General features: G+C 42.2%; 1 long non-coding RNA gene across 1 annotated transcript; it reads right to left on the reverse strand.

The window, feature by feature from the left end:
• Positions 1–10,254: 10,254 nt before the first annotated feature.
• On the reverse strand, positions 10,255–15,705 carry LOC111947839. The gene is made up of 3 exons (XR_002873789.1): positions 15,600–15,705; positions 15,409–15,527; positions 10,255–10,630 (listed from the first exon to the last, which is right to left on the reverse strand). It is a non-coding gene; the product is annotated as an uncharacterized LOC111947839 (long non-coding RNA).
• Positions 15,706–20,216: the final 4,511 nt, after the last annotated feature.

Below are 20,216 nucleotides of genomic sequence, written 5' to 3' on the forward strand. Positions count from 1 at the left end.
AGCATTTAAACAGAAGGATGTCCGGTGGCGAGGGAGTGCTCGCTCCGTGGCAACAGTCCCGCCCACAATTCAGAGGTGAACTTCTAAGAAACTCTTGCCGTTCTGCAGAAGTCCTGAGGAGTCATGTCTACCAGCAGCATAGAAATGCCCGAGTCCAAATCTGTAAAATACACTTTTGTTTCACAGTTGGGGTTTGTGTCGTAAATATAAGCATGACCTAAGCTTAAGAGATCTGGGAAGAGTGTAAACAGGTTGCTGTTGCATAAAAGAAACAAAATCCTCAATAAACTGTGTTTACAAAACATAAACTGTGTTAAAAGGTTTATTAAAACTATTCTTAGGACGCTCATAACTACTACCCCATTGATAGCTGCTCCATCATTTCTGCAGAGAATTGACAGTTGAGGGTCTGCAAACTGAAGTAAATTACTATAAATGTTTTTTTGTTTATGTGTTTTTACCATATTTTAAAAGTCCATCTTGTTTGGGGGCCAACAGCTTCCAGAAACTAAAGTCTCAGTGTTCTACATTTGCACATCTGACACTTTAAAGGAAACAAAATCAGTTTCCTTTTTTAGATTCATTTGAAAATTTGTTTGAAGCAGAGCTTTACTTTTTGCAAATGAATGGGACGAAGACAACATTTGTGTCAAAAACTGGTCCTGCTTGTTCTGCAGCCACTGTTTACCTCTTTTATGTTATCCGTCACTGCATTTGAATGCAAGAACGTGCAACAGAGACAACATGGAGCCGTGCCGGCTGTTACCGTCTAAAGCAGAGGTGGCTGGAATTTTTTCAGATATGTGGAGAGAGATAAGCTGTATTTCCACACACAAATGCACTAAACTCCATTGAAATTCTAGAAAATGTTGAAAAAAACCTCAGTTTCACTTTTTCCTTTAAATCATGACAATGCAAATAAACACAAACGAACTCACAGGATATGTTTTTCAAACACACAGCAACGGATGTAAACAATACTTTGATTGACAGCAGATACATTCCAGTTTCTGCCACGGCGCTAGCGCTCATCATCATCTGTCAAAGAAGACGTCAGCGTCTTATTCAGACCATGGAGCGGCGAGCTCCTTACACGTGGGAGTGGCTACGGATGAAGCCATTTTGGGAAATCATAGTTGGTGATTTTACAGAGGAGCTGTGGATCCAACAATTCCACATGACGCACTCAACTTTTGATGAGCTGTTGGTCACGTGACTCATTTAACTTGAAGAAGTGTTTCCATTGCAGTTTTGCAAACATTTCAATACACCTCAAAAACCATCACCTTCAACATTTTTTTTTAATGAATAGCAAGGTTTTTTCCCGAAATGGTCGTGTTTCCATTAGGCGAATTTATTATTGCAAATCCAATTTACGCAATTTCATAGTCTATGGAAACACAGCTAATGCAATTTTCTTGATATAGTGGTCCAACAGAAATCTGCTGAAACAAAAGCCGCACATCTTGTGGGGCTTTTCTTAGCACCTAATGTGACACAACTAACTGTAGAGAGTCACAAGAACTGGCAGATGGCTGGATCCACATGCAGCTCAGCTAAAAGTCCACAAAGCTAAATCTGGGTCAGGAAGGTGGGAGTTGATGGCATAAGTTCATCAGAGAAGAGACAGAGTAGTCAGGATCCAGAAACACCTGATCAGACCCAAATACACCACTGTGTAACAAAGGCAGAATGGCACAAACAATACTTCATACTGAGGGTGGCTCAGTGCAGTGCTTAAGTGTGCTGTGATTGATTGAGTGAATGACAGTCAGGTGTGCGGCATCCAGGAAGTGGACACTGGGGTTTCTGGGAGATGTAGTGCTTTCAGTACTCTGGAAACGGCTCCTCCCGGTAACCAGAGGGGGAGACAGAGCTCTGAGCATTCCCTGTAACCCTTGTGCTATCATAGGCACTTTAACATTGGGAGTTGGGTCATCTAGACCAGTGTTTTTCAACCAGTGTGCCGCGGCACACTAGTGTGCCGTGGGAGATGGTCAAGTGTGCCGTGGAGAAATTGCTTTCATTAATCATTCACTGATCTAAAAACATTTCCCATCTCCAGGATATCAGCTCTTTGTTCATCCAAACAGGCCCTGATAAAACACTGAGTAGTTAGGAATATGAAAGATCTTAAAATTACTTTTTCTTTGTGTTTATTTAATTCTATTAAAGACATTTTGATAAGGATTACGTTACCGCTATTTCCCTGCAGCTATGACAGTTTGCGGAAAAGTCCCGCCCCTTTAATTGTCTCCACCAATCATTCTTGAAGGCTTAATCACGTCATCAGTCTGACCAATCAGAAGTGCTTAAAGGCATTACTTCCTTGTTCTTAATTCTGCTGATAAAGTCGCTCAGTTCTAACAAAAATACCAGCTAAAGCTCTTCTTTAGCGGTGTAGCTTTCCACAGAGTCCGGTGTCAGACCGTGAAACAAGTGGACAATACAATAAAGCTCAGAGACGCCAGTCTTTCTGCAAGTTTTCGGCACTTTTCACACTACATCTCCCATGATGCATTGGCTTAAAGGGCAAGTGTCCCAGCGCACAATGAGTTGTCCTTGCGAAACGCCTTGAAACCCCAACAAACAAACAGTTTCTAAATTTTCTAATTTAACTTTCATTTCATCGCTTAGAAAAAACAGCTGCAACTTCCTGCTTTTCCGGCCACAATTATCACAAAAATGCACGTGAGATTGCGGGCGGGGGGGGGGGGGGGGGGGGGGTTGTCAATCAATACAGACCATGAATTTCTGTTTTTTTTGGTTTTTTTTTTGGATGCTGGTGTGCCGCGGGATTTTTGTCAAGGTTAAAGTGTGCCGTGGCTCAAAAAAGGTTGAAAAACACTGATCTAGACCCACTAAACAGTGCGCTGCACCTTTTGTTCCACCAAGGTCGCTCATTTTCTATGACGTCACACTCGGTCCAGTTCTCGTATACAGTCAATGATTCAGACGCACCTGCCTTGGAGGCACGTTAACGTTGGGTCATCTAGACCCATTAGACAGTGCGCTGAACCTTTTTTCTTCAATAATTTGTGATCTTCACTGGTGTCCATGGATTACATGAAATCTTTCCACCTTTATCCACCTTTGTCATGGTAGGGAGAACATGTCAATTTAAGGGTGGGGTCATCTAAAATAGCACAAGGGCTAATCCAGACAGCGTGGGTTGTGTTTCTGTTATGATTTTTTTTCCTTAAAGACCCACTCCAAATGAAAATTGTGTTTTTAACATGTTACAAATTACGATGACAATTCTATAGATCAATGCCTATATACCCAGGCTGTGTCCCGCCAAAGTGGGGTAGCCTAGACAGGGCACACATTCTTAACTCCCTCCTTCTCTTCCCCAAACCCTCCTCCTTCAGTGTGTGCATGTGTGTGTGTGTGTGTATGTGTGACTGGTCTTAGGCGACAACGACAATTAAAAAAGCAAAACAGATCCTTGATAAACAACATTACATTTCAGAAACTAAAACACAATTTAAAGAAAAAGGAAACAAAAAATTAAAAAAATTTGGAAAACAAAAGTAATTTGCAGAAATCAAAAGGAAAGTATGACGTTTGTCCATCATTTCCACTGAAGGTTATTTGGCATGAAGCGATTCTGGATCTGCTCATTACTTATTGTAACACTTTTATGAGTATGCGGACATTGAAGACATATTTGAAACAACTCAAATGTCAAAAATCGAACATCATCGAACATCATCATCCAATCAGTGATATCTTTATTAGCATTTCATTTTTGTTTCCTTTGTTTTTCAAAATGTTTCATTTTTATTTTGTGTTTTGTAATTGTTAATGTAATTGTAATAGTCAGTGTTTTGGTTTTCAGTTCTTCCTTGTTTTGTCCCCTCTTTGTTTGGGGTTTTTATCATGTTTCAGTTTATTGATGATTAATGTTTTAGTTTCTGTTCTCCTGCATTCTGGGTCCCAGATCACCAGTTCCTGACAGTAATGTTGTTTTTTTGAATGACTTGTGTTTGCTCTTTTACTTGTTGATCTTTCATATATCTTTGCGTTAAGCGATTTGTTGGTGGGATTTGCCCTTCAGGGCCACCATACATATTTTTTAGAAAATTAAGCTCAAAACTGCCTTTCTGAGTATTTCTTTATTGAAATAGAAAAACTGCTGTTTGAAAAAGAGTTGATTTGTTATGCAGAAAATACGCTGGGGGGGCCAAAGTCTCCCTGCTCCGCTCCATTCCGATGCATCCACTAGGAAACCACTGCATCCATGAACGTCTTTGTTTTCCTCGTCTGAGCTGGAATCTATATCAAAAACTTCACGGCTTTATAGCTCCAACATTGCTCGCCATTTTTGTTGTACCACTTATATTAGATTGGGGTGTGAGGGGCTGTGTGCTAGCGGAGGAGGGTGTAAACAAAGAGATGATGGGAAATGAAGGGCAACTTTCCAATAAACTCATGCTGCAGATTTCAGCTAAAAACGGAATAATCAGGATAAAGAGCACTGGAAACGCTTTAAGAATAGATCAGATGATAGGAGAGGGACTTTAGAAACCAGATCTGATTTGAACTGTTTTGTTGGTGGGTCAAAAATAGGTCAAATTTAGTATGTCATCACTTAAGAATCCTTAATATTCAGGGTGCCTCCAACACACCTTGATTTTCCTGCATTTTCTGGCTTAATATCGAGCCTTCCAGGCTCGTGTGAGCTCCTCCCGTCTGTTTGCAGCCTATTTTTGGACTGTTTAATGCCACTACGGTGGATTTTTGCACGTCAGGGTTTGTGTGCATGTGAAGGAGACTGTTTGTGCGTGCGTGGCCTCTTCCACTCTGAGTCACACAGTGACGTGATCAGGTTCACGGATCACTCACACGCCCGGCCTCAGCACATGGCTCTCAGACAACACACTTCCTGCCTTCACGTGCTGTCCATCCGTTCCACCTCTTTTCTTTCCCTCCTTCACTCACCCGTTCTCCCGCTCTGCCTGTTGCTCCAGAACCCTGGTGACCACTTCTCGGCTATTTTAGGAAAAGTGTCACTAACCTGGTTTGTTCTGTGCCGCAATAAAGGAGCTTTTGTTTTCCAATCCGCTCCCACTTAACCATCGTTTTTTCAAGAGCTGCATACAATTCCTGTCAAGATGAAACCTAAACTGTAGACATTCTTGCAAATCCCTGCAGGCTGTTGAAAGAGTTTTTTAAAACAATTTTTATTAGGAGGGCGAGACTGTGGGAATAGTTGTGCAGTTCATGAATCCATTTCCTCATGACTGAAGCGTGACAGCAATCGATGCTCCCGAAACAATGTGAAGTCTTTGTGTGATGACTGAAGGTTCAGGTTTGGTGACCCACATACTGGGAGAAATCCCAGTTTAGCCCTTTCAGGTGCAGCCTGTGTGTCTGAGCTCCAGAGACATCAGTCAGAGCCACTTAGGTGCAGCAGCAACACGAAATCCCCAACTTCACTTCTTATTTTCACGGCCCGGAAGTGGGATTTGTCTGGTTCTTCGTAAGCAACAGACTTCCACGAAAACAGCTGACTGCTGCCCACTCGCATGTCTCCCTGGAAGGTTACTCGGCTCCACAGCTTGGGGGCGACACAGATAAACGCGTCATGTAAGCAGTGACAGAGAAAACACAAACAACAGCTGATGTTTGGAAACCCTTCTGCTCAGAACCCGACCGCCCTGTTCCGCTCCCTCCGGGGATTTTTGTCTCCGCCTGGAGCGGGTTTTACGTAACAGCTCGTCTTACTTTCAGTAAAGGTGTTACTGTAACACGTTGAGCCATGGCTGCATGTGAGCAACGGCTCACATGGGGCCGGCGGTCCAGCCTCCTCCCCTCCCTCCCCCTCCAGGTGTTTGGATTAGGCCAGGAAGGATTGAGTGGCAGGCGGGACAAAGGAGGCCCTTACTGTAAACCGACTCCTCCTCGGTCACTGTTTACAGATTTACCTCTTTCCCCTCAGTTGGCCTCATTCAAAGATCTGTCATGTTGCTATTTAATCTTTGGCTCTGTACTATCAGAAAGTCCCTGAGCGTTGTGCAACTTTTATTGTGACAGGCTGTGAAATCAAGAGCCTCAGTTTCTTTGGAAACCTCTGCTCATGTGAGCCCTGCACCACAAACTATTGAGAGACTTGCAGAGATGTAAAACCTTGTTTTTAGACTTTGAAGATTGTTTGAACCCTAACGTTTCTTCACTCCACACCAGGGATCTGCAACCCTCAACACCTAAAGAGCCCTTCAGGTTTACTTCTCACTACTGACAATAACCCTGTAGGAGCCATGAAGTCACCCTGTAGAAAAATAAGAAACTGACTTGTATTTATGTCTTTGTTACTCTAATGATCAACATGAATGAACTGATGTTTTTTTTTTATAAATAAAACAAACACGAAGAATAAAGGGCCTTTTTTCTAAATAAGAAACAGAGGTTCACATGACATCCTTTCAAAATAAGACACCCGGTGTCACGTAGGATTATCTCAATGCAGAAAATGTCAGCCGTGATTTTAAAAAGTTTATTTAATCACTGGAGGTGCTTTCAGCAAAAATTTGTAAATCTAACTAACCAAAATTAAATCAGTGCTATCTAAATGACTTACCATAATTTTTTTAAAACACGTGGCGCACCTTAAATCCCTGAAATTATTTAAAAATTACAAATCTGCTTTATAATCTGGTCCACCTTAAATCTGGTTGTGCTTACTTATTTTCTGTGGTAAACAATGCTCAATAACTTGGAGGACTTGTATGATACAAACTGTTCTTAAACAATATGTAAATGATTAAAGTTTGAGTTAGTTTACTTTTTATTTAACAGTTGGTTTTTAAAATAAAAACTTTACATCTTTTCTTTAACCAGAGGGGCGGGGAAAAGAACTACAGGGACGTGCACAGGATTTTAGAGGGGCAGGGGCTCAAAGTCAGAAAGGGGCAGCAAAAACACCTTTTTTTGTCCTTTAAACAAAACGGAAATTAAGTAGAATTTAAAAATAAACTACTAATAGATAAACTACTCAGCTACTGTAGGGGAATGTGATACAATTGTCTTTTCTTTTCTGCAAACAAATATGTACAATATGTAATTTGTAATAGTATGTACAAATATGTTCCGCTCTGATCGTTACAAGCTTTTCTCTGATTCAACAAAGTTAAAAATTTGTTTTTGTCTTATTAACAACTTTGATCTAGAAATAAGGAAATGATTATTAAAATGAATCAAAATCCTTTTGCTTTATACTCTTGACAATAGAAAAACTTGATTTAAACTCAAATTGTACTGGTTTAATTTGAAGGATGTTATTTTAAAGTTGCTGAGAGGTTAGACAGGCATTGTTTTGGGAAAAAAAATGTGGATTTATGTTTTTAGAATAATTTTTTGATTTTATGAGGTTTAATTAAAATGGGTAAACTTGCACTAAGATCATATTCTCATTTTGTTCATATTTTGTTCTAAAATGAGTCATTTCCACATGAGTCCCATAACTCTAGTTTCTGGACACTAGTGATGAAAATAAACAACATTTAAGTACATAAAAAAAGTCAAACTACTTGCTCTGAACTAGCAAAGAAAGCTTATTATTAGGCTTTAACACAGTTTGAAATCATTCTATCTTAACTTTTTTGTTTATTTTTTCTTCTTGAAAGCTAGTGTGGAACTTTTTTTTAAAAATTGATTTTCTCCTTAGGATTAGTGTTCTGCTATTTTTAGGCGACCTCTTTAGGCAGTGTGGGTAGTTACTTTTAGTAAAGTTATACGATGAAAGCCAGTGTGCCTGTGCGAAGTGGAGAAAAGTCAACCATTATTGTGAATCTACGGTGGCCCTGAAGTTCAAACCACACCAACAGATCACTGGACGCAAAACATTTTAAAGGTCATTTCAGAAAGCAGAAGTAGGGGGGGCGGGGGACAGCTGTTTGACCACCGGGGGACAGTCTATCAGCTGTCCCCAACTTACCCCCTTCCTCATATAACCTCATAATAGGGTGAGGGGGTGGGGGGCTTAGCCTGCGATGAGCCTTGGGGGGGGGTTTACTAGGCAGTGGCCCCCCTCCTATGGTTGCCGTATGGAGTGGGCCCCCCCTCTTTCGGTTTTATTTGCACCTTAGACATGTAGGGCCCTTGGTAGGGGGGGGTGCTTGGACATCACTGCCAGCAAGCAGCGGATGTCCTCCTAGCACCCTACCCGCCAATTTTAACCGCACCTTAGACATTTAGGGCCCCTTGGTGGGGAGGGTGAGGGGACGTCACTGTGAGTAATCAGGAGATGTCCCCTTAGTGCCCTACCCGCCAATTTTAACTGCACCCCCCTTAGTACACACACCCCTCCCCCCTCAATATATACATCCCAACATAAACACACACACATGCACACACACACCATCTCAAACACACATACACGCACACACAATTTGCAAGGAAGGTGGGACATGGGTCCATCTGTCCCCTGCCTCTTCCCTGGTGGGGGGTGCGGGCCCCCCTTTGCAACGGCGGCCGTGTCCCCGGGGTGCCGGCTTCCTGGGCCCGGCGGTGCTCTCTCCGCGCGGTGGGGGAGTTCACATTACATCTGAGCCGGGGGTGTCTGGTTCCTGGGGGGTGGGTTCTGGTCCTTGCTCCTGAGTGCTGGGCCCCGCCAAATTTTTATAACACCCCTTGTGGGCCCTCTTTTTTTCCCCGGGGTTCCCCCCTCCTGGGCGGGGGCGGCGGGCCCCCTGCCTCGCTCCTCCCTGGACCAACCGTGGGCCGGGCAGATGGTTGCCTGGAGTGCGGAGCGGGTCTCCCTTGGGGGGTCCTGGCTCGTACCTGGGGTCGGGGCGGGGGGATGCCCGGAACTCCTGGGTGGTGGTGGGGTGCTCGTTTGGGGCTGTGGGCGTCCTTCTCCGGTGGGGCTCTGCGTTGGGTTCTCCCGGCGCGGCGGGGGGGCTGCTCTCCTGGTTGGGCTGGGGCGGCGCTCTCTTTCCCTCCGTGCTTCCCTGGCCTCTGGCTCTGGGGGCCTTGCGGCGGCCCTGCTGGCCCTGGCCTGGGTGGCGGGCTTGGTCGCCCGGGCGGCGGTTGTTCCCTGCCGGTTCCCGTGTGGCGTTGGGGGGATTCCGGCTGCCGCTGCTGCTGCGGTGGGGGTCTTGGGGTGGGGATGGCTGGGCACTCTCCCTCCTTCTTTTCACGTTCCACCATCCATTTTAGAAGAACATAAAACCTCACCTGAGCACTGGTGTTAGCTCACCTTTGCACTAATAGCTTGCATGACTGAATGACTGAAATATTTCACACTAGTTGGTTATCAGGCATAAGTATGCGTGTGAACACTATCTGTTTTGTGTACATGTCGACAGGTGGACATTTTTGCAGCTAGCAGGTGTGTTTATAACATTTGAGTGTGTGTGTGGACAGGCCCCGCCCTTTTTGTACTGCATTTGAACCTTACCATAATGATTAACAACCAGTAAACTTGTTGCTGTATGCTGCTTCATGGTCTTATCCCCCTTCCCCTCCTATTATCACCCCCTACCCCCCCCTCTCTCTAGCGTCCCTCTCTCTTCTTCCCCTCTTTCCTTTTCCGTCCGGTCCAACACCAAAGATTTTCAGACATGATTGAAATTAATAAAGTTTGGCCTCAATTACAAAAGGGGTTTATATTTAGACATACCTTTGGTTTGTCAGAAGATTAATAACCCCTCTTGTTAAAGCAAAATATGTCCAACACAAGAGGCCCTCAGCTCTCGTCTGTCTGCCCAGCTGTTGGACAGGACAAGTTAGAAAAAAAAAAAAATAAATAAAAGAAAGCAGAAGTAAGTTCCTGAAAAGAAAATGAAATATTACAAAAATGAAATACAATAAGAAACCGGAAAAGGTAAGTACTGTGGGACATTGCTGATTGCATGATGAGATCCAGTATGGCTGCATGTTAAATAACTTTCAGTTAAAATGAGGGACATCATCGTCCAATCAGGATCTTTTACCCCCCTCCATTTTGCTCTGTGTTTAAAGCTCATTAAACAGGAAACTCTTTGTTATTGTTTCCCTTTGGTGAGTTTCCTGTTTAATGAGCTCAGACCACACCTGATGACCCAACACTGCAGCAAACGAGTGGGTGACACACCGAAAAATGTCTAGTTCTTGCTCTTATGAACTGGCTGAATGGAGAGAAGGGCTAGTAATAGATAAAAAACAAGAGAGTTGAGCAAAAACACAAAGAAATCAGGTACATTTCTAGGAGGAGCTGCAATATTTTTTACTCTGTTCTTTGGCCTCTACTGCAAAAAACACAATCTCACCAATATGTTGTTTATTTCCTTGTTTAAATGTCATTTTACACTTGAATTAAGTCAAAACTAGAATACAAGTACCTTTTCAAGGAGACATGATTTGTTTTAAGACAATGAATCTTGAAAATCTTTGCTTTTATGATGCTCTTGTGGCATTTTTCCAAGGATGGAGGACATACATAAAGAAAATTAAAATGCATTTCTCAGTATTTTTTTATTCAAATTGTTGTGAATCAGGAGCAGATGAAAAGAAGCCGTTAGAAAACCTGCATATATGTGACAGAAAATGCAAGGGGCAATGGGGAGGGGAACATGGGGTGGGGTTTCTGTGTGCTGACAGTCCCACCAACAACTCAGGGGGGAGTTTCTGATGATCTCCTGCCGCTCTGCAGAAAACGAAAAAAACCACACGTTTTTTGAGTGTTGTTTAAAAACAGCATGATCATAGTTAAAAAACCACTGGAAACAATATGAAAATAGATCAAAAGATGATCGGAGAGGGACTTTAAGTCATATCTCTAATGGAGCGAGTTCTTCTTGACGTCACATACTGTTTTAGACAGAAGGCTTTTTGTGAAATGATGCTCCAAGAGGGAAACTTGCTTAAATATTCTTTGGACTCATAACACAGTAGGCTATAAATGAATTTAACAACCGGACTGACGTTTAAAAGGAAACTGACATTTACATGTCATTTTCAAGACAAAATTATCCTAAAATGTGTAATTTTGGTCTTCCTTTAAGGTGATTGTGGTGAAGAAACAAAGACTGTTGTATTGCCTAGAAGAGGGTATAATTAGCGGCGGCGGGGGGGGGGGGGTATAAATACTCCAACTTGAAATACAGTTTTTTTTTTGTTGAGCAACACACACCTATTTATAAACATAATATTTCCTGTTACCAGAGCAACAAACCTAAATAAGTGTTTAGAGATCATTTCAAGGTTTAAGTTAGTCATAAAAGGCTGGACGTCAGGACGTCGAAGTCTTACAAAACACACACACACACACACACACACACACACACATATATATATATATATATATATATATATATGTATAAACATGAATATTTTTCTCTTGATGATGGTTTTATTATTTTTAATTCTTCACTTTTTATGACTAGGTATTTTAGGTTTTAATGTATTGTTTAAATGTTTTTTTTGTTTCAAATGTTTTAGTGTCTCAATGTTTTAATGTATTTTTAACCAACTGCGGCTGCCTCTTGGCCAGGACTCCATTGCTAAAAAGGTTTGTCATCTTAATCCTGGTTAAATAAAGGTCAGTCTGCCCCAGGGCAGCTGTGGCCACATCAGCAGCTTACCAGCACCAAGTATGAATGAGGAGTGAATGCATACTGGACACAATGTAAGCGCTTTGAGTGTATGGAAGAGGGCAGAAAAATCCAATCCATTATTATTATCAATAAATAACATTTTCTTCAGGTGAGTGTAAAACTGATAGTAGGTTGAACTCAGAAGGGGTGGGATTATATAAGTTTGCTTCTTCCCACTCCTTTTCAAGCAATAAATCAAACTCTACTTATACCTCAGTTAATGATCACTGTATTTAATTAAGCATATATGATTTAAGTGACATTTTTGTTTTGTTTTCTGTCTTTTTAATCTATGCATTCATCATTTCTGTAATGAGTTTGATAAATATGTGTAAATTCTTTATTGCTCTGACTACAATGCTTGAAATAAATCAATAAAATCTAAATCTAATCTAACTTGTCCCTACTGACATTTCTATTGTTTTTTTGTCAATGTCAGACAGGTTTGAGACACAACTGTGAATCTGCTAGAAAATATGTTGTGCAATTTTTGATTGCATCACTGTCAGAGCAAGAGGTAAACTCTGACATTATGAAAAGATGGACTTTTTGAATGTTTCGGGGGGGGGGTCACATAAGCTGGAATGCAAAAGCTGTGTTAGTGCAGTTTTCAGTGCTGTTTTTGACCTGAACTACAGCCGTAGGTGAGTTAAAATGAAGGCGCATTGTTTTGTCTGTTTTGACACATGCTGCCAGTAGTTTGAGGAATGCACGGAGCCGTTTATTCCTGCATGATTACACCAGCAACCAAAACGCAAAGCATGCTTCTAGCTTTATTTTTGTTGCACAGTGAAGATCATTTTAGGAATTAAGTCTGTTGTGAGACAAAACAACATTTGAATCCCCCTTTTCTTCGGATTTGATCACTTTCTGATTCCCTGCAGGAACCAGGAGTTACGATTGAAACCACAGCTCGAAAGCTCTGCCAACCTGCCATTTAAAAGCTGGCATGAAGGTGATGGAGGATAACGAGAAGGGCTAAAAGTTCAGTCAACAGTTATTTTGTGAATAACTTTTGAAGTGAAATAACTGAGAAACGCTCTGATCTGATTTTTATTTGTTTGCTTTAACAGAGCTCCAAACCTGACGTTGATCCTACAGGCGAGATGTTTGTGAGGTGACTGCCCCAGAAAGCTTCCTGTTGTCCCACTTCAGTTCACCGCCCAATGTGAAACAGGAAGTTTTCCTTTCACTGCGTGTGAGGGGATGTTTGCGTGAGTCGCTCACAGGTTGTGTGGTTTTGGAGAGCTGAGCAGAACCCTCTCTGCAAGGTCATTTTCACAGGGATGGCTCTAGACAGATGGATGGGCCTGTTGACACTAATCCTGTATGAGGTAATGGAGTTAGCCTGGGTTTGTGCACTCCTTCCCCTGCAACTCCTGACTTACTGACTGACCTACTTTTGTTGGAACTCACGTGGCACCAAAGCAAGCACAGGCACTTTTTTTGTTTAATTCCCAAAAGCTTAGGGGGCTACACAGTAATCTGATGTGGGCCTTTTGGACAAACTCCTGCTGATAAGACGTTTTAGGATAAAGTCCCAAATTGATCTAGAAATAAATTCTTGGTACGCATTTCTATTAGTGTTTGTGTTTTTTAAAACCATAGTGAATAAGTGGTCCTCCTTGTCATTTGTACACCTTCCATTAAAATTCGGCGGTGCTTCCATGAAAGTTAACCCTTGTGCTATCTTAGATGACCACACCCTTACATTGACGTGTTCTCCCTACCTTGACAAAGGTGGATAAAGGTGGAAAGATTTCATGTAATCCATGGAAACCAGTGAAAATCACAAATCATTGAAGAAAAAAGGTTTAGCGCACTGTCTAGTGGGTCTAGATGACCCAACTCCCAACGTTAAAGTGCCTAGGATAGCACAAGGGTTAAACCAGGACGAACTTTGACCAATGATGCTACGCTGACACTAGGCATGTGACACATATTCAATAATATTTTCAAACAACGGTACTTCCGTGAATTAAAAGGAATGCCATCAAACGTCACTACCGATCCCTGATTTGTCGAAGTCTGACCTGGTTCAACTGTGTTCAGTGGCCACACTTTTTGTACATAGAGCCTGAAAATAGTCTTAAAACCGTGCGTAGCTACGAATGCACGCGGAAGCTCGAAAGACGCGTCCAGACGTGCTATTCAGTGGAAGTGGCTGCTTAACAGCGCCTTGCCGAGGGCGCTGTGAACGTAGTCAGGTACTCGGATTTGGTAGTGACACATAGAGGGCATCCCTTTTATTTCCAATCATTTAAATCATGGTGGAGAAAATAAAAAATGCGGTTGGTGCCTGGCTGGAATAATATGACAACCAAGTCTTTCATGGATCGGAATAGAGCTGTGAAAGAAAAAGCCAGATTCACCAGATTTGCACCATTTCAACATTTTGCACCAAGACTTTTCCAATTACAGGTGGCGGTTATGTGCGAGTGTCGGGTAGCAACATAGCAACACTGAGATGCAGTGCATTCTTGAATGCGCATCACATGCCCGCTGTGAACGTAGCACATCCGACAGGAAAACCTTTCATCACACAAACATTCTTTGAGGACACCAGCACCTTTTGTGCAGTCTAGATATGAGGCTAAGCAGGCGTCAGGAATGAAAGATGAAAGAGAAAGTGAAATAGTTTGATTTGTTTTTCAGCAGGAAAAATGTGGCAAGGGCGGTGGAACGGGTAAATGAAGGTATGCTCTAAGCTCACGTAGTTAAAGCGAATGTGCATTTTTTTCTCCCTTCACTTCCCATGCTGACCTTTAAATGAAATTACACTGCTTCTAGGTAGTGTGCTTTTATCTGATTTAAAGCGTGTCCTTGAGTTACTTACTTGAAGTTGGTGTATTTTTGTGGAGGAAAAATGATCCAATATGGGAAAGTATGCAGTCAATAGAAAATAAGTTAAACAACAGTTAGGCCTTAATGGGGAAACTTTCATACCTCTTGAAAAAGCCTTTTGGTGACTTTAAACAAAATTCTAAAGCACAATAATCAGCTAAAATACCAGCTTTGACAAATCTCTCAACGTAAAATCTTTGTTGCAGTTTCATAACTTCATTTTTTGTATTATTTTGAAGAACAATCGACTACTTGGTTGCATCAAGATTCAGGAGCTGCTGCGTGGAAGACAAGCAAAAACATGCGGGACGGTTTCCCAGATTGCCCTTGAGTTCCTGGTGCAAGTGGGAGACAATGAATCATTTAGCACACAGACACAGAGATGAATCAGTCAGTCTGTGCAGCAGCCGCACTGAAAACTGGATGAATGAATGAGACATGAATAACGTGTGTGTGTGTGTGTGTGTGGTATCCAAGAATAAAAATAGCATTGGTTCTATCTCAATGGAATTCAATTATATATTTAAATAGTTACATCTGCTGAAGGAAAATGGATTTTTAAGGGTAGTTTTACAGCTTCTTTTATTTTAGACAGCAGCTGCATTTCCATTGACTATGAAATCGTGCAAATTAGATTTGCAATCGTAAATTCGCCTAATGGAATCACAACAATTTGGAAAAAACTCGCATATATCCTAAAAATGCTTTAGTTGAATTAGTTGAGTATCCGTAGCCCCACCCAGGTGTAGGGAGCTCGCCGCTCCATGGGCTGAATAAGACACATACGTCTCCTTTGACAAATGATGATGAGCGCTAGTGCCGCGGCAGAAAGTTGAAAGTGTCTGCTGTGAATCCAAGTATTGTTCACATCAGTCGCCGTGTTTTTGAATGACTTGTCACAAGAGTGTTGGTTTGTGTTTTGTCGACATTTCTAGAATTTCAATAAAGTTCTGCCGACACCTGTAATGGAAATGTAGCTACTGACCTTTACGCAGCGGAGGGATCACAGTTAAGGATTCTGAAGAGTGTAAGCCTGACGTGAGACGTGCTGGAAAGAGTGGACTGGGTGGAAGCTTTGTTAAATCCACCCAAGCGAAGACCCAGCTGCAAAAAAAACACTACAATAAACTCCCCTAAATATGTGCAAATGTCAACTCAAAACGTTGAGCCACTGACTTCTGATTGCAGATTTTGATCCTTTTCCAAAAACACTGAAGCCCATACTGTGTTTCTCCCAGTGATCTGGTTAGCACCTTGGGTTGCAGCTGTATGAGTGTGAACGACTGACTGAGAGTGTGATGTCTGAAGCTGTATAAATAGAATAGAGCCTTCATTTGGATCGCTGCTGCTCTGATGGACCAGAGGAGGATTCTGATCTGGTTTGATCACCAAACATAAAAGTGCAATTTTCCTCTGCTGTGATGTCAATAGAGTGCCGGCCCAAAAGTGTGTAAAGCCAAACAGCAAACACAAAAGCTGCAAGGAATGAGTGAAGCTATGTGACTTCCTGATTGGAAGAAGCTGGACTAGTTTGACTTGTTCAGATTCTACCCTCATATCGTTCACTCTCTTTGGTTCTCTTTCCCTTTTTGGTTTGCTGGCAAGCCCATCTGCACGTGTTGCTAAACCACATCACAGTCCACTTTGATGTGGTTTCGAAAGATGACAGTTTGCTTGTTCAGGTTCAGGTGAGCTTTCACTGCTGCCAAACAAAGGAAGCTGTCTGAGGATGAACACTTTAGTGCCCTTAACATTAAAAAAAGCATTTACAACCTCAAACGTTCTTGATTTTGGCAGCGTGATGGGCTGTCTTTTAAGTTTTTATGCATCAACAAACAAACTCACAAAGCGTATTTTTTTTATTTTATTTTAGTTTTTACAAGCGATGCAAGCTTTTCTTGTCTGAAGTCCTGAAATCCAAACAGTAGCTGCATGAATGTCTGGCCTCTCACAGCCTTACTATCCCTTCCTCTCAAGTGAAACTTAAGAAACATTTTCCTCAGATCCTTTTTGCTCAACCATAACTGGGTCTTTTAACTTCCCTCTCCCTTTTAGCCGCTCAGCTTGCAGCGACTGCAGTCCTGTCAGTGTGATGGAGGACCCGTGTGCTTTTCCCAGTGTGAGAGGCTGCAGTCACTCATGGACAGCCGGGCGGTCAGCTGCTGCCAAAGGCCCCAAAGTGAGTCCACGCTTGCATTCCTGTATGTGCATGAAGATGTAAAAATAACCCCATCAGTGTCTGCTTCTTCTTCAGCTCCTCTCGCATCTGTTTCCCCCTAAAAGGGCCTTTTTTCCCCTCCTTGTATCAGACAGCTAGCAGTCATTTATTAACTCTTGAGAGGGCCACACTTGTTGATGTGGAACGGTCAGATGACATTTTGCAGCAGGCCACCAAATCAAAGGCAGACACGTGACTGCTCCTCGTCCAGGCTGCTGTATATGGTCCGGATTCTTGGAGCTGGAAAGATAAATCCTCAAAAGCCCAGAAGGGAATAAAAGGAGGGTGTGTTTGTGTGTTTGTGTGTGTGTGTGTGTGGGGGGTGACTAACGGACAGAACCACCTAAGGAGGGTGGGATCAGAATCAACGACCACTTTTTCTCATTCGAGGCGTGCAGAAGTATTTGAAAAAAAAAGGCTCAAAAACAAAACAAAAGGGTGGGGCTGTGTTGACTGAAGTGGGAGGGGCTGACCTACATTCTCTGCTGCTTCGAGCACACAGGCAAAATGTTGACTCTGAAATATTCAATTCCTTCTCAAAGTGTACGCGTGATAGTAGAGTTTCACGTGTCCAGATAGCAGAAGTGTTGAGGAGGTGGCACAGATTTTTCCCCAAAGTGGGGGCCATTGTCTGCCCTTTTCAGTGGGCTGAAAAGGGCACACTTAGTTCCTGAAACACGTTTCCACCTTTTGTTGCTCAAAGACGTCACTCTGAAACAGAACTATCAAATGCCTTTTTTTTTTGTTTTTTCATAATTGCATTAAGAGTTTTGAAGAAAAGGTTTCCTGGTGTGCACACCTGCTGCCACAGTTGCTTAGCTGTCCTGAAATAGCAACAGAAGAATGTCAACAGCAAGCGAAGGACAACTGCAGCCTTGCAGGTATACGAAAGATGAGAAGCGCTCAAACACATGTGCCGCGGCGCCTGTTAACTCACTTTAATGTGCTTTTTGAAGCCCAAACAGAACTCAACCAACAAAGCAAACAAAAGAGGAGGGTGGACTAAGAAAAAGAAAAGCAATCTTTAGCATCTTCTGAGATTTCAAAACAATACTAACAGATAAATTGATGCATTTTACATGCTTACTCATTGCGAGACACTTACTTTATTATGTATGTAAAACTAATTTAACACGAAACCTATTTATCTGCAGAGGAATGCTGCACCTCAAAGTCTCTAAAACATTTACATGAACATGTTAAAATTATCTTTCTGCAAGTTTTCAAGGTTGCAGCGACTTTAAAGTCCCACTCCGATCATTTTTGGATTTATGTGTAAATTGTTCCCAGTGGTATTTTAATTATGATTTTAGCCAAAATCCCCCAAAATCTGTGTTGTTTTTTTACGACATAGTTTCTGCAAAGCGACAGTAGTTTTTTTAGAAACTACTGAGAGCTTTCTGTTTACCATTAGCTTACAGCCCCACACACCTCCAACCTAACATTACTGGTGCAAGACAAGGAAAACAAAGACGTAGATGGATCTATTTGTCTGCAAGTGGGTGGATCAGAATGGAGCGTAGCAGGGGAAGCTTGTGGAGCGCTTTATGTGGAATAGTTCTGGTTGTGTTTAGCAATGTAAGGATTCTGTGGTTTGGTTTGGTTTAGTTGTTTCTTGGTCATGTTTTTTGGTTTCCTTTTTGTCATTCACACCAGTTTCAGGCTCGTGATCCACGGCTGTCTTCTGTCAGTTAATTACCCTCAGTGTAGATAAGCGTCTGGTTTTCAGTTCATCAGTGTCAGGTTATCTGCTCTTCTCTACTTTGTCATTGTTTTGTTTCTCCCGATAGTTTTGTCATGTTTCAGTTTGTATATTAAATGTTTTATTTTCTGTCACCAAGCCTGGTCTCCGGCATTTTGGGTCCTCCACCAACAGTTCCTGACAACCAATGTCGAAGTGATTTCGAGAAGTACACGGTGCTCTGACAAAATGTTTGGTTGGGTGTTATTGAGAACATGCAGCTTATGTGTATTGGACTGCATTAAAAAAAAAGTATGAGCTGAAAACAAGATTGGGGTTTTTTGCAAATACACTAATGTTTAGGGATGTCAAACTGTGTTATTTTTAACGTGTTACAAACAAGGTAAAGTCTAACTAGCTGAAGGACTTATCTCTGACTCTTTTGTCTTGGTTTATTTTCCTTGTTTGGTTAGGACATTAGTTTGAAAATAGAGCATTTTTTAAACAATCCAGTGTCCCTTTATAGTGTGGAAAATACGCTAATCTTAAACTAGCAACTATCTTATTCCAGTTTCCATTCAAAAAGTAAGAGTCAGTAAAGCATGGGAAACACATCACCTGCATTAAACACATTCCTTAAATAGTGTTTTACAGGAAAAAGGTCTGGACTGTGATTGTTACGAAGATGCTTCACCCTGTTTTAACGTCAGCAACATGGGGGGTGAGCCAAAAATCTTAGCGAAACAAGAGCCACTTTGGTGTCTGCAGGCCGAGAGCTCTTTCCCCTCCTTGTAAACACACATATCAGATGTTGAGACTGTGCATGAAACCGTCCAACACCTGCGAGCGACTCCCCGCAAGGTCTCTGCGGCTGGAGCTCTTCCAAATCCAACAGCAAACACAACACACGGCCAGCTGCCTTTCCTGTGGGGACCTGTGAAAACAAACTCTTTGTTTTTATGGCCTATAACATCGAAAACCAGCTTCTGTAGCTGAAATTGCATCGGTTTTTGTTCCGAGGGAGGCTGGAACTCCATACACGTGACTGCTGACCTAATTTTTAGCCATGAACAAGGCGTGGCAAACAAAAACAGAAGCTAGTGAGACTAATTTGTTGCGATGGAACCCTCTTACATCCAGGCACACACATGAAGCATTGTCGGCATTGGCCCCTTAAACCAAAACAAACACTCAACACTCACCCTGTTACTCAATCAGAACTCCAGGCTGCTGCTTGCCTTTCATTGCATAACACATTTTTTGACCAATATTACAACACTGTTGGTTCGAAATGTGTCCTCATCCCGGCTGAGGTGAAAAAGAAGGTGAGTGGTAATCTGCAATGACGCAGAAAAACAACAGAAGCCGAGCGATTTTATCGGCACCGCAGCGTGTGTAATGTTTTAGCTCTAACAGGGCCTTTGTCCACCGCCATGACACACAAACATGTCACTGTTTGCACTTGGATCCCTGTACTTCCGTTGAATTGTAGTATTCCTTACGCATTCCCGGCAAACGGGTCATTGTGAGTTATAAAACCTTTGACAGCCATCAAGTCAATATTTAGATGAGATTAGGGCACTTGTTTATGACTCTTGGCGCTATCTGCCCTCCTCCACGCTGCCCTCATGCCGCCTGTAGCTCTGTTCTTCTGCACTTCTGCAACCAACCTGCTGATGTCTTTCACATAGCTGCTCTTCTGACAAGTCGTAGTGGTTACACCAAATGTTCTATTAATGTCCTACAGCAAAACCCAAAATCCTCTGACAGACAAAAAAGGACATCAACAGTTTACCCCCAAATATATATATATTTTGAAGTAGGTTTTGCAGATAAAGAGCTCATTACTAGAACGCAAAAAGAAAACTGTAAAACAATAAAACAACAGTAATAA

Source organism: Oryzias latipes, chromosome 8 (assembly GCF_002234675.1).
Source record: "Oryzias latipes chromosome 8, ASM223467v1".
Taxonomy (NCBI): Eukaryota; Metazoa; Chordata; class Actinopteri; order Beloniformes; family Adrianichthyidae; genus Oryzias; species Oryzias latipes.